This window comes from Leptopilina boulardi, unplaced genomic scaffold, assembly GCF_019393585.1.
Source record: "Leptopilina boulardi isolate dan_hultmark-lab unplaced genomic scaffold, ZJU_Lbou_2.1 LbouV2_342, whole genome shotgun sequence".
Lineage (NCBI taxonomy): Eukaryota > Metazoa > Arthropoda > Insecta > Hymenoptera > Figitidae > Leptopilina > Leptopilina boulardi.
In genome coordinates, this window is record NW_026137910.1 from 492,985 (window position 1) to 506,932 (window position 13,948).

The window sequence follows — 13,948 nt, forward strand, 5'->3', positions numbered from 1 at the left end:
AATAAATGTAATTTAAATAATTGAAGTTATTTAAAAATATATATCTTGCAGTATTGCAAGCTTACGTACTATCTGGTTATATGGTGTTTAGTACTACTGACAGTGAACACCAGGAGCGCCACCTTCGCATCACGTGAATTTCGAACAGGGTTAAACTCAAAAAACTATATGTGTCATTTTCGCATAACAATTGATAGTGAAAATGACTATTAAGATTTTCAGAGTTGATCCCTATACGAAATTCACGATTTAATTATGAAAAATGTAATAAAAATTCTACTATTACAGATTTAGAGTAAAATCGCATTATAAGTACATAGGAAGAAAATATTCTAAATTTTGTTGCACCATATTCTTTTCTTTTTAGGATAACCATTTCAACAAATTAGCATTTCTGGTAAATATCATGTTAAACTATTTTTTATATTCAATATTTTTTTTTATTTTAAAAATGTACATTTCTTCTTATATATCCAACGGTCTAATTGTTGTTAAAAAAAATTCAAATTATTTTATATGACTTTTATATTTTTTTCATATACCTAAATGAATTATTTGTAAGAAAAAATTAATACAGTTTTCAAAAGAATTTTTTATATAATTATAATAATGAACGCGTGGATAATTTTGTATTCCCAGGTTTTTTTTTCTGATAACACCTAAAACGTAAGAAGTAATATGCAAAACGTGAGAAAATTTAATTTCTTTTATTTTATATTCTTTAAAAAAAAGTTACGATGTTAAAATAAAAATATATAGCTAAATGCGCTGCACATAAGATAAGGATGGCACGTGAAAAAACTATTTTTTCTTTCTAAAAGTTATAAAAAATACACATCTACCTTTTTTGCGACTTAAATAATTTAATGCTATTTATTTTTTTTGTATTATTTTATTTTAAATTTCAAAAATGAACTATAAAAAAATTAGTATCTGTAAGGGGACCCATGCCATATTCCATATTTTAAAAATAAAAAAATAAAAATATTTAAAAAATTTTTTTAAATTCCGAAAATATTGAAAAATTTGTTTTTCCACGACCGGACCAGGCTTAAAAATTTTTGTAAAAGAAAATACTTTTGTTGAAAATTTAAAAAAAAATACACGGAAAAAATTTATTCAGAAAACATTCCTGAATTAGTTCAAGAACGGTGGATATGAGAAAAAGTCGACAATAATTCTTTTACTTTAAGTAAAATAGTTGAAAACATTCTAGAATTATTCCTCAACTTATAAAGGGAGATTGAAATTAGATACATTATAATAGAAATATCATATATTAATGGTAAGATCAAGACAGAGTTTCAAAAAATTAAGAATGGTTCTGAATTTTTCAAGAAAATTACATTATTTTGAAAATGATTTCCAGTATTACTAAACAGGAACAATCACTGCTTCTTGTGCCTAAAAAATTCCCGAACTCTAAAGGAAGATTGGAGTGCGCATCAGTCACTTTGCGCATATATATATTCAACAAGTTATATCTATAGTGTGTTTCAGTTACAGCATACCAAGTTTACAAAATTATGATTCCGGAAAATGATTTTTGTATCTTGACAAAAAAACTGGTTGATTGCTTTTTTATTGAACACCTACAGACATATAAAATTTTTGACGAAACTGTCTATTTTCACTGCGTTTTGACTTCGAAAGACTTATCTTCGAATGCAATAATTAATTGTAAAAATAAGTTAGCTGATAGCTATAGCTACTCTCTAAATGTGAATTAGTCAAAATTTTACTAATTGAATTAGTATTTTACTAATGAATTAGTTGTTTCATCACTTTCTACTAAAAAAATAGTCACTTTTGATTACTGAATTAATTAGTAGTGCTTTTTCTACTAAAAAAATATTCACTTTTAATGACTAAATGAATTGTAGAGATTTTCTTCTAATTTGTTAATCATGATATGTGCATACATCAAAATAAGCAAAAATATCTTAATTGAAAATTTTTTAATTTATTATACAACATTTTTCTGTTCCAACCAAAGAAAAATCAATTTAATAAATGCACAAGTAATTATTTTCTATTAAGTAATTATAAAAAAAATATTTATTTTTCTTTATGTCCAGACATAACAGTTAGGTTTTGTAGGTTATGTTTACCAAAATTGACATATAATTAATTTAGTAATATAATATTAATAATGATGATATTGATATTTTGATTAAATTGAATGTGTTCAAACTCAGTTCTTCAAATGTTTGTATAGATGGCCAAAAAAGACTCCAAACTATTGTTGTTATGTTAATGTTAATTAATTTAATTAACAAATTTAAATCAATATTGGCACATTTATAAGACTCTAATTACAAAGGCCGTAGCCGGATAAGCAGGGTCCTGCGGCCCCCGCTCAAATTTCGTGGATATTTACAGGATCAATTAGTCTCAGTATGAAACTTTTTTTCGCCAAGTTTCAACTTCTAAAAATAATTTTGAAAAAAGTTATGGCATTTTTTAAAAAAAATTAAAAATTGGATTTTCTCTTAAGCGTTTATAGTTTTTTAATGGGGTAAAAAATATGTTATAGGGGAAGCAAAAATGCATCTAACAAAAATTTGGCGACCATTTTTGTGTAGTGGAAGGGGTAAAAAAAAAATTTTTTTAACTTTTTATATTTTTTAAAAATATTAATTGACTTGGCACAATCACCATATTTTTTTCCTACATTCTTTAACATCCAAGAAGCAACATATTTTTTTGGCAGCTCGATCTGAGGGGTACTTGCCCGTTAAAATTTAAAAAAACTTATTTTTGGCCCCTAAAATGTTAATATAGTTTTATATAAATATAATATTAATGAAAAAAGTGTCGTGCACTAAAAATACACTTGACTTTTAATAATTGCCTGTTATTTTACTTAATGTTTCACAGTAAAAAGTAAATCTTATATTAAGGTTAATCTTAAATTAAATGATTCTTGGAAATCAACATAGTCTTAATTTAAAGTGAGCCTTGTATGAATTTAAGGTACTCATAAATCTGAATTTACAGAGTGTTTGAAATTCAACTCCCTTTGAGCTTTAATTTATAAAAGCTAAGTCTTAAATTCAGCTTGGGGCTGCTGCTTTTACCAAAAAATTGCCTTCAATATAGCACATAAAAAGTTCTGAAAATCAGCTTACATACTCCCTTTTTAAAATCAACAATGCCTGTCTTAAAAATGTTGCGTCTTAAAATAAGACTTAATTCCGCCCTTAAAATAAGATTCTCTTTTTACTGTGTTCAGTTTCACTCATAAAGCTGCCAAAAGAAGGCACACATTTGCATGTAAAAAAGAAGGGAAGAAAAAATAGGGCGATTGTGCCAAGTCAATTAATATTTTTAAAAAATATAAACATTAAAAAAATATTTTTTTTACCTCTTCCACTGCATAAAAATGGTCGCCAAATTTTTGTTAGATGCATTTTTGCTTCCTTTTTAACATTTTCTTTGCCCGGTGATGTTGGCCTCCCATTTTCAAGAGATACCATACATTTTAGGGGCCAAAAATAAGTTTTTTTAAATTTTAACGGGCAAGTACCCCTCAGATCGAGCTGCCAAAAAAATATGTTGCTTCTTGGATGTTAAAGAATGTAGGAAAAAAATATGGTGATTGTGCCAAGTCAATTAATATTTTTAAAAAATATAAAAAGTAAAAAAAAAATTTTTTTTACCCCTTCCACTACACAAAAATGGTCGCCAAATTTTTGTTAGATGCATTTTTGCTTCCCCTGTAACATATTTTTTACCCGATTAAAAAACTATAAACGCTTAAGAGAAAATCCAAGTTTTAATTTTTTTTAAAAATGCCATAACTTTTTTCAAAATTATTTTTAGAAGTTGAAACTTGGCGAAAAAAAGTTTCATACTGAGACTAATTGATCCTGTAAATATCGACGAAATTTGAGAACTTACACAGTAAAAACAAAGTCTTAAACCGTTTACACCTTAAATTAAGCCCATATATTTTGCATAAGTCTGTCCTTTTTTAATTGGTCTGACTCCGTTTACACCTTAAATTCAGCCTCAAAAATAGGCTGAAATTAAGATTTCTTTTTTAGTGTGTATCCGGCTACGGCCTTTATATAATAATTAAATTTGTATAGAAAACAAATCGACTTTACCTTATTTATTAGCGATTTGACAATGAGTTTATATCAATTTGCTTATAAGAGACATTTTGTAACGAATTTTCATAACCTCCTTTGGTTGAGCGCGTCAAGACGCAGCTCCTAAGGTAGAAGGCAAGGTAATAGGTTCAAATCCTAAGTGACATCTCCCACCAGTAATTATCGCAGAATAATTTCGAAAATGAAATAAATAGATTTTTTTATTGATTCACGTTATTTAAACTATATAAAAACAAAATATAATCGTTTCCTATTTTTTAAGCAATAATTTTTGTCTATTTTCAAAATAAATACGTCTACATTACCTACTTTATCTACCTATGTATACCTATCTAGAAACTGAAACTTCTAATTCATTTAGTGGTAGATTAGTTACAGATTGAATTAGTAACTTTTGACTAATTCACAGTAAACGAATCCGCCCTATTTGAATTAGTCAAAAATGACTAATTCAGATTTAGAGAGTACATTTCAAAAATATGGCTGTAAAATTTTGATTTATGTCAATTCAATTTGAACGCAAAATATATATAATAAAAACTTTTTTTTCACAAAATATGTCTTTTTCAAATCCATTACAATCTCATCTTTAAACTTAGTTTAAAAAATCATAAGTTTATGTTTAGTTTTTTTAAATATTAGATTTACAAAAATTAGTAAGAATTATACATTAAATTTCAAACTTGAAATGTTTCTAATTACTAAGATTTTAGAAAAGTTCTCTGCAAAAAAAAAAAATATATATATACATATTATTATTTTAATTATAATGAAATTGGAAATAATCAATTAAGACCTTCCAAATTTTCTAATTTATTTAAAAAATAAGAATTTCCTATATAGTTCAGTTTTTTAAAAATTTCTCTAAAATACATTTAAGGGTATGTGGGAACCTCCCACGTGACCTAGTATGGGAAAATGTGTTTTGGTAGTATACATTTCACTCTAAAATGAGAAAAGATTTTTGTCTAAAATTTTGAGGGATTATTCGCTACGGACATGGCCTTGAACATATGCCGGATATGACTATCAGCGCTCCATGTGGCGAAATTAGGCAATTTTTGTTGGACAACGATAATGACAGATCAATAGTAATCAATGTAAATAATATGAATGTTATAATAAAAACGGGGTTTGCTGCAATAAACCATGAAATTGAATTTCGCCCAGAAACAATTAAAAAAGGGAAGGCTTTAGCGATGATTCACGTTGTCAGGGTGGAAGAATTTAGAGTTAATGGAATCAAACGTCTGTCAATTCTCCTCCTTATTCAGTTAATTTAATGGTAGTTTTTTATTTTAACCCTTTAATGGCCGAGTTTTTTGTCGTTACTTTAGACTTATAATGTATATTAGATTTAATTACTAAAGTATTCAGTATGAGAAAAAATTTTTTTTTAACATGTCTCACCCCTCAAAACCACCCCCACGGTACATTACTACCCCAAAAAACTGATATTTAACCAAATTGATGAATTAAATATTTTTCAGCTCTTATCTACTTTTTATTTATTTATAAACATTGCCTGGTTGCTTAAAAATTGAAAAGGATCAATAACCCCTTGAAAACACCCTTAAAGTCAAATAATCATCCCTTGACGGTGAAAGTTTTTGTAAATGATTAAAAAAAATCTATAGATTCTAATTGCTTCTAAATTATAAACAATTATTTGAAAGTTACACAGACATAGATAATAATAATAATAATAAACTCACCCCCTACCCTTGAAGCCCACCCCTAATTCATAACTATTCTCAGTTTGGAACAATCAAAAAAATAATTTTCACTGATTTTCGAAAATATGAAAAAAAAAATTTTCTATGATAACTAAGTATTAATACTGAATATAAACAACCCCTGAAAAACAACCCTTAAGTCAAATAACCACCCCTTAATGATAAATGTTTTTGTGAATAAATGAAAAAAATTATATGGATTCTAAGTGCTTCTGAATTGTAAAAAAGTATTTCAATGTTTCACAGATATGGATAATAATAATAAACTCACCCCCTACCCTTGAAATCCACCCCTAATTCATAAGTTATAAGATACTGAATTCAGTTTTCAACAATCAAAAAAATAATTTTCACTGATTATTATCATATTGAGTAATGCATTGAGTACATACTCAATGCACTCCCCTCCACGATGGCGTAGAGGGGAGTGCATTGGGTAAATAAAGGGGGGGGTACGACAGTAGCAAAGAAGCTCCCATGTGGAACTGCTGTTATAAGGCAATCAGCGCGTCGTTTCGTTTTCTCTGTGTAGCGTTCTCCCACTACTTCACCGATTGAGCCTGGGTCTGTAATTTTCATTTTCATACTAAACTCCTAACAACAGGCACTAAAAGCTACAAAATTAATAGGCAATAATGACACCAGCATTATTTTGCAATTTTAAAAACTGACATCATATTCGTAATTATCGACCCCGAAAACCCCTGAGTAATAAGTTTCAGATGAATCTAATCAAAGTTAATCATTTCGTCCGCCATATTGGATCCGCCATTTTCAATTTTCTAAATCTGATATCGGATTCGTAATCAGCGACCCCGAAAACCCCCAAGTGACAAGTTTTACATGAATCTAGTGAATTTTTATATTTATCGGTCGCCATATTGGATCCGCCATTTTGAATTCTTAAAGACGGACATCGGATTCGTAATCAGCGACCCCGAAAACCCCCGAGTGATAAGTTTCACGCGAATGTAGTAAATTTTTATAATTATCGGTCGCCATTTTGGTTCCGCCATTTTGAATTTTTGAAAACGGACATCGGATTCGTAATCAGCGACCCCGAAAACCCCCGAGTGATAAGTTTCACGCGAATCTAGTAAATTTTTATAATTATCGGTCGCCATTTTGGATCCGCCATTTTGAATTTTTGAAAACGGACATCGGATTCGTAATCAGCGACCCCGAAAACCCCCAAGTAACAATTTTCAAGCGAATTTATTAATTTTTAAAGGTTTTGGTTTTTAGGGGTAGTTTTAGTTATTTTTCTGCACCATCGGGTTGAATTTTTAATATTAATTTTTTTTACAAAGGTTGCAATATTTTTAAACATATGTTACTATGAAAGCCTGAAAAAAAAATTTCTTCTGAAATTTATACCTGTTTTTTCATTTTTCTCATTTTTCGGGTTTTTTGAAGGGGTGTATTTCAAAGAGGGTAGTTCTTTAAAAAAATACATGTATTTACATTTGTTACTCTATCCCTCCCCTTCAAAATGAGATCTTAGTGGAGTTAATCGATTAAGTTTTAAGAAAGTTATGATTTTTTGAAGTAGGTGGGACGTATGTGTCCCACTGGCCATGAAAGGGTTAAAAGATATATATATATATATATATATATTGATTTTTAAAATTCCACTTACACATATGAACCAAAATAATTTATTTAAACAAAGAATTAAAGAGAATGTAGGATATAACATAACCTCAAAATTAAAAAATAATTTTTAATGCAAACAAAAACTAAATATAACCTATTTTTAAAGATTTAGTTATAAAAATTTCGAATAAAATTATGTTAAGTAAATAATTATTTTTTAACATTTGCCATTTTTTCAGAATAAACAAAAATCGAATTTTTTATCTATTTTTTATAAAGGATTAGTTTAAATTTAGAGAAACTTTCTTTACAATCGAAATACTTTTTTTAATTGTTAAAAAATTGTAAACAATTCAAATTTTATTTCATAATTAATTTTTTTACAACATATTTTTAACACTTTAAAAAAATTACGATTGAAGAGAATTGTTTCACTAAATAACAAAAACTTTTGGTTCTGCAATTTTTTCAGTTCAGAAAAAAGTTCAAATTTGTAAAGAAATAATTATCTAATAAAAGATTTTAATTGAAAATAATTTTTACTAAAAAGTGCATATAACTAGATCTTTCAAAATTACTATAAATTAATTTTAAATAATTTTTTTCGTTATGATAATAGCCATTTTCACCACCCTCCATAAAAAAATGCAACTTAAAATATTTTTTCCAGCTTGACTCAAATCGAAAAGTTACTTATGTTTCATGTACAACTTAATAGTTTATAAATTTGGTCGCCGTAGTATATCACAAATAGATTTAATCGTCAAAAACAATTAAATATCACTTTTTTCTATTGTAAACATTTGACAAGTATCCAACGAAAAATGCGCCACATTGCCACTAGAGGCGCCACCGTGTTTCCGTGTCCGCAGCGAATAGATTAGGGTTTAAAGAATCTTGCTGTTCTCCGAAAAATACATAATTTTGCGTTAAATTATTAAAAAATTAAGTTTAAAATGTGACATTTTTAAACGAAAATGAAAAGAAACATGGCGGCGCATACACAGACGGTGTCTTGAGTGTGTCGGTGCTCCAGTAAACAGCGCCAATTCGAGCGAGTGGCCGCTGAATCAACTATGATGTAATACATTAATTTAGTATTTGTGACGCTCCACGGTGAAAGGGTGCTTAGCTGCTTTAAAGTTTAGGTTATGTTCATGGTAGTTTTTGTTTTATTAAAGATTTATTTTTGATTATTTAACATCAAAAGCATTTTTTACTGAAAATAATGCATCTAATAAATAATTAAATAATAATAGTTTGTACCGTAAACTAGTTGCTTTTATTTATTTTCACTGCAAAGTTTAGTTTCTGTCAAAAACAGCTAAGCACCCTTTCACCGTGGAGCGTCACATTTATTGCTTTATTTTTATTATTTTTGCGTTAACTTATAGTAAATGAGAAGAATAGCGAGATTTCTTGTACCAAACTAATTTATATTATTCATATATTTTATTTTTTACTCTTTTATATTATAATAATTGGGGTAAGTCCGGGGGAGTTGGACACCCAAGTAGCACGATATATCAACCAGATGTCACGGTGATATCACCATGATATCATTGTGATATAACTGTGATATCACTGTGATATCACCTTGATGTCACCATGATATCACCTCGATGTCACCGTGTGATATCACCGTAAGGCGGACATTTTGACATTTTCCTGATGTCACGGTGACATTTCTCGGTGATATCACCGTGACATCTGGTTTATATATCGTGCTACTTGGGCATAGTTTTTTTAAATGCCTGTAAAAATAAGAAGAAAGTGATTTATGTATTAACTTTTATTGCTAATTAAACATTGAACATTTAACTTACAAATAATAATAGAAATGAAAATTTTTTTAAATGTAAACAATCTTAAAATTAATATTTTTTAAAAAACACGTTTGGCCATCTCTCCCGGAATGTACGGGGGAGATGGCCATACGCGTACGGGAGATATGGCCATCAATACTTTAAAATCATTCTTTGACTTTCCGCTTTATCAGAATTCTTAAGGGCAAGTCCAACATGTGAAATGTAAACAAACCATGCACATTTTTTCGCAGTTCTCATTTGCGTAGAAAATAAAAATTTGTCGTTTTCTTTATGAAAATGGTAAATTAATGTATTAAAGTTGGTTACTATACTTTATTTAACTAATTATATGAAAAAATAAGTACAATTATAATGAAATGAAAAGTGCACTGAATTAGCAATTTTTTCAAGGTTTCGAAAAAAAAACCATTTGAGTATATCAAAGGCACGGACGTTGAGCGCCTAGATGGGAGAAGAATGTTGAGCCATTGGACGGTCACATCTTGGAAAGGGTAAAATTCTGAAATTTTACCCCTTCTCTCACTTTCTCCCACCTAGGTCCTCAACGTCCGTGCCTCAGATATACTCGAATGCCTACATTTTTCGTAACCTTGAGAAAATTGTTATTTCATTGTACTTTTCATTTCATTATAATTATACTTATTTGTTCACATAATTAGTTCAATAAAGTATAGTTACCTAGTCTAATATATAAATTTACCATTTCCACAAAGAAAACGACAAATTTTTGTTTTCTACCCAAATGAGAAGTGCGAAAAAAATGAGAAAATTGCTAATTCAGTGTACTTTTCATTTTATTATAATTATACTTATTTGTTCAGAAAAGTTGTTAAAAGAAGTATAGTAACCTAATACAATATATCAATTTACCATTTTCACAAAGAAAGTTACAAATTTTTATTTTCTATTCAAATGAGAACTGCGAAAAAATGGGTATGATTTGTTTAGATTTTGAACAGTTTTTTCGCAGTTCTCATTTGAATAGAAAATAAAAATTTGTAACTTTCTTTGTAAAAATGGTAAATTGATATATTGTATTAGGTTACTATACTTCTTTTAACAACTTTTCTGAACAAATAAGTATAATTATAATAAAATGAAAAGTACACTGAATTAGGAATTTTCTCATTTTTTTCGCACTTCTCATTTGGGTAGAAAATAAAAATTTGTCGTTTTCTTTGTGGAAATGGTAAATTTATATATTAGACTAGGTAACTATACTTTATTGAACTAATTATGTGAACAAATAAGTATAATTATAATGAAATGAAAAGTACAATGAAATAACAATTTTCTCAAGGTTACGAAAAATGTAGGCATTCGAGTATATCTGAGGCACGGACGTTGAGGACCTAGGTGGGAGAAAGTGAGAGAAGGGGTAAAATTTCAGAATTTTACCCTTTCCAAGATGTGACCGTCCAATGGCTCAACATTCTTCTCCCACCTAGGCGCTCAACGTCCGTGCCTCAGATATACTCAAATGGTTTTTTTTTCGAAACCTTGAAAAAATTGCTAATTCAGTGCACTTTTCATTTTATTATAATTGTACTTATTTTTTCATATAATTAGTTAAATAAAGTATAGTAACCAACTTTAATACATTAATTTACCATTTTCATAAAGAAAACGACAAATTTTTATTTTCTACGCAAATGAGAACTGCGAAAAAATGTGCATGGTTTGTTTACATTTCATGTTTGTTTACATTTCACATGTTGGACATACCCTTAATTTAAAGTGATTAATACTTCTTTTCTTCTTCTGACCACATTTCGAACATTTATTATTAAATTCAGTGCAATTTTCATGAAGCCAAAGGTGACAATCATTGCACTGAATCCAGTCTTCGATAAGCGCTCTCTGTTTCTCTGTCTCACCAACACAACAAGTCTAAAAGGTTTTTTTTTTTGAGATATTAGAGTGGTTTCCAATTTATTTTAGTGTCCTGAACACGATCCCGGGTTACAAAATTGCGTATCACGTCAGGATTTTGAGTAAAGTGGGGGTAAAGTCTCCAAAACCCGTGTTTTTGAGGGTTTCAAGTATTTTTTTTCTCCTTAACATGACGTGATAGACTTCTATATACACAGAAAGAAATTTTCTGTAGAATTTACAGAAACTCCTGCGCCATCTACTGATGTTTCTCCAAATAAAGAAATTTATAGAATCATTGGCATTAAAATCTGTTAATTCTACAAGTTTGAGCTACAGTTCTTAAAAACTGTTGAGTGACCAAATTATGTATGGGGATAATATATATTTGGTAGAGTATTTCTTATAGATTATATTCTCCTCCGAATACATTAAATTCGTGGAACATTATTGTATAAATTAGTATAACTTCTATGTAAATAAATTCATCCTTCAATAACACAGCCCCACAAAAAAAAAAAAGTGTCGTGCGCGGCAGACCAGGCTAGTCATTTCCCATGTATTTTGACGCGCTGAACACGAATCCGAAGTCCGTTTTGCTCCATCACGTCAGGATTTTTTTCTAACCTCCAAAAACCTGTCGGATTTTGAGAGGTAGGCTATTTTTTTAAAAATTGATGGATTTACTTCAAAATTGGTATCTAGGGGTTTTTTGGGTCGCTGATGACGAATTTGAAGTTAGATTTTCAAAATTCAAAATGGCGGCTCCAATATGGCGGACGAATTTTGTAAAAGTTGATGGATTTACTTCAAACTTGGTATCTAGGGGTTTTTTGGGTCGCTGATTACGAATCTGAAGTTAGATTTTCAAAATTTAAAATGGCGGCTCCAATATGGCGGACGAATTTTGTAAAAATTGATGGATTTACTTCAAACTTGGTACCTAGGGGTTTTTTGGGTCGCTGATTACGAATCTGAAGTTAGATTTTCAAAACTAGAAATGAAAATTCTTATAAACATAAGTAAGGTATTCACGTCTTTTTATGGTAGCGCACTCTTTTGTCCTCAAAGGATTTGTGTAATGGTTTTCTTTTCAAATTGGTGCCTCCAGGTACAATATCCCTTTTCAGCATCCAACAGTAGTCGGCCATCATATTTACATCCCATCTTCCTTGATAACGACGCTCAAATTCTTTCAGATCTTGATGGAATCGTTCTCCTTGTTCTTCACTGTAATCTCCCAAATTTTCAGGGAATTGATCCCGATGCGAGTCTAAGTAATGCAACTTTATGCTCATTAAGCATCCTAACTTACCAAAGGTTTTAATCATATCACTAACTATTTGCTCCCAATTTTCACTCTTGTGATTACCCAGAAAATTTTCGACAACTGCTTTAAAACTAAGCCATGCGGCTTTCTCCTTTTTATTCATCTTGGTGATAAATTGCTCATCTTTTAACAATTTGCGAATACGTGGTCCATCGAAAACCCCTTCTTTTAGTTTCGCATCAGAGATTTCTGGAAACTTTTGTTCCAGGTATTTGAAACAGTTTCCTTTTTTATCTAAGGCTTTGACAAACTGTTTAATTGCTCCTAGTTTCGTGTGTAAGGGCGGAATTATCACCTTTGAAGGGTCGATATCGTCCGCCATATTGGAGCCGCCATTTTAAATTTTGAAAATCTAACTTTAGATTCGTAATCAGCGACCCAAAAAACCCCTAGATACCAAGTTTGAAGTAAATCCATCAATTTTTACAAAATTCGTCCGCCATATTGGAGCCGCCATTTTGAATTTTGAAAATCTAACTTCAAATTCGTCATCAGCGACCCAAAAAACCCCTAGATACCAATTTTGAAGTAAATCCATCAATTTTAAAAAAAATAGCCTACCTCTCAAAATCCGACAGGTTTTTGGAGGTTAGAAAAAAATCCTGACGTGATGGAGCAAAACGGACTTCGGATTCGTGTTCAGCGCGTCAAAATACATGGGAAATGACTAGTCTGGTCTGCCGCGCACGACACTTTTTTTTTTTGTGGGGCTGTGTAATTTTCTAACAAAAAAAATGAGGAGCAAGTTTTCCAAATTTATGATAAATCCACTTTTTCTTATGTCGAGAAATTGAAACAAACGACTTTTCTCACTTAATCACTACAGTTAATTTTAAAATAAAAAATTTCTAATAATTTATTTCTATAATAATGTTTATATACTTAAGACGTTTCCTTTTTAATTAAACTTTCTTGCCGACACTATGATAATAATAAAAACACTAAATTCGCCTTAACCTCTCGCACTCAATCGTACTCAGCCTTAGTCGAATCATTGCATTGTTTTCGCGCATGCGTTAAATCCTTACAGGAAATATCTGTAGAATTAACAGATTTAGGAACATGTAAAATCTCCAAATCAATGTTAAAGAATTACCAGAAAATTTTTTTCCGTGTAGGCTTAAATTAAATCTTATATCTTACACTTTAAGACTCATATGCGCAAGGGAAAAAAAATTTGAAATCTTAATAAAAATTAGGTTCAAGTTACCTAAAAAGATTTTTGGGGTATTTACCCCCATTTTTTTCAAAATTTCAAATTTTTTTAATCCTGCGTAAATGAGTCTTAAAGTGTACGATCTAAGCTTTAATTTAAGCTTATATAGAAGTGTCTAGCACGTCTGGTTAAGGAATAAAAAAATAATGAAAACCTTCAAAAACACTATTTTTGGAGACTTTACCTCCACTTTATTCAAAATCCTGATGTGATACGCAATTTTGGAACCCGGAATCGGGTTCAGCACACAA

At 29.7% G+C, this 13,948-nt stretch overlaps 2 protein-coding genes across 6 annotated transcripts in view; one reads left to right on the forward strand and one right to left on the reverse strand.

Moving 5' to 3' along the window:
- The window catches only part of LOC127285909 (uncharacterized), a 179,451-nt gene that overhangs the window by 132,210 nt on the left and 33,293 nt on the right, over positions 1 to 13,948 (reverse strand). The gene's annotated exons all lie outside the window — the stretch shown is intronic.
- The window catches only part of LOC127285910 (uncharacterized), a 29,816-nt gene continuing 22,187 nt past the window's right edge, over positions 6,320 to 13,948 (forward strand). The window contains exon 1 of the mRNA XM_051312126.1: positions 6,320 to 6,418. The gene's annotated coding sequence lies outside the window, so the exon portion shown is untranslated. The remainder of the gene's footprint in view (positions 6,419 to 13,948) is intronic.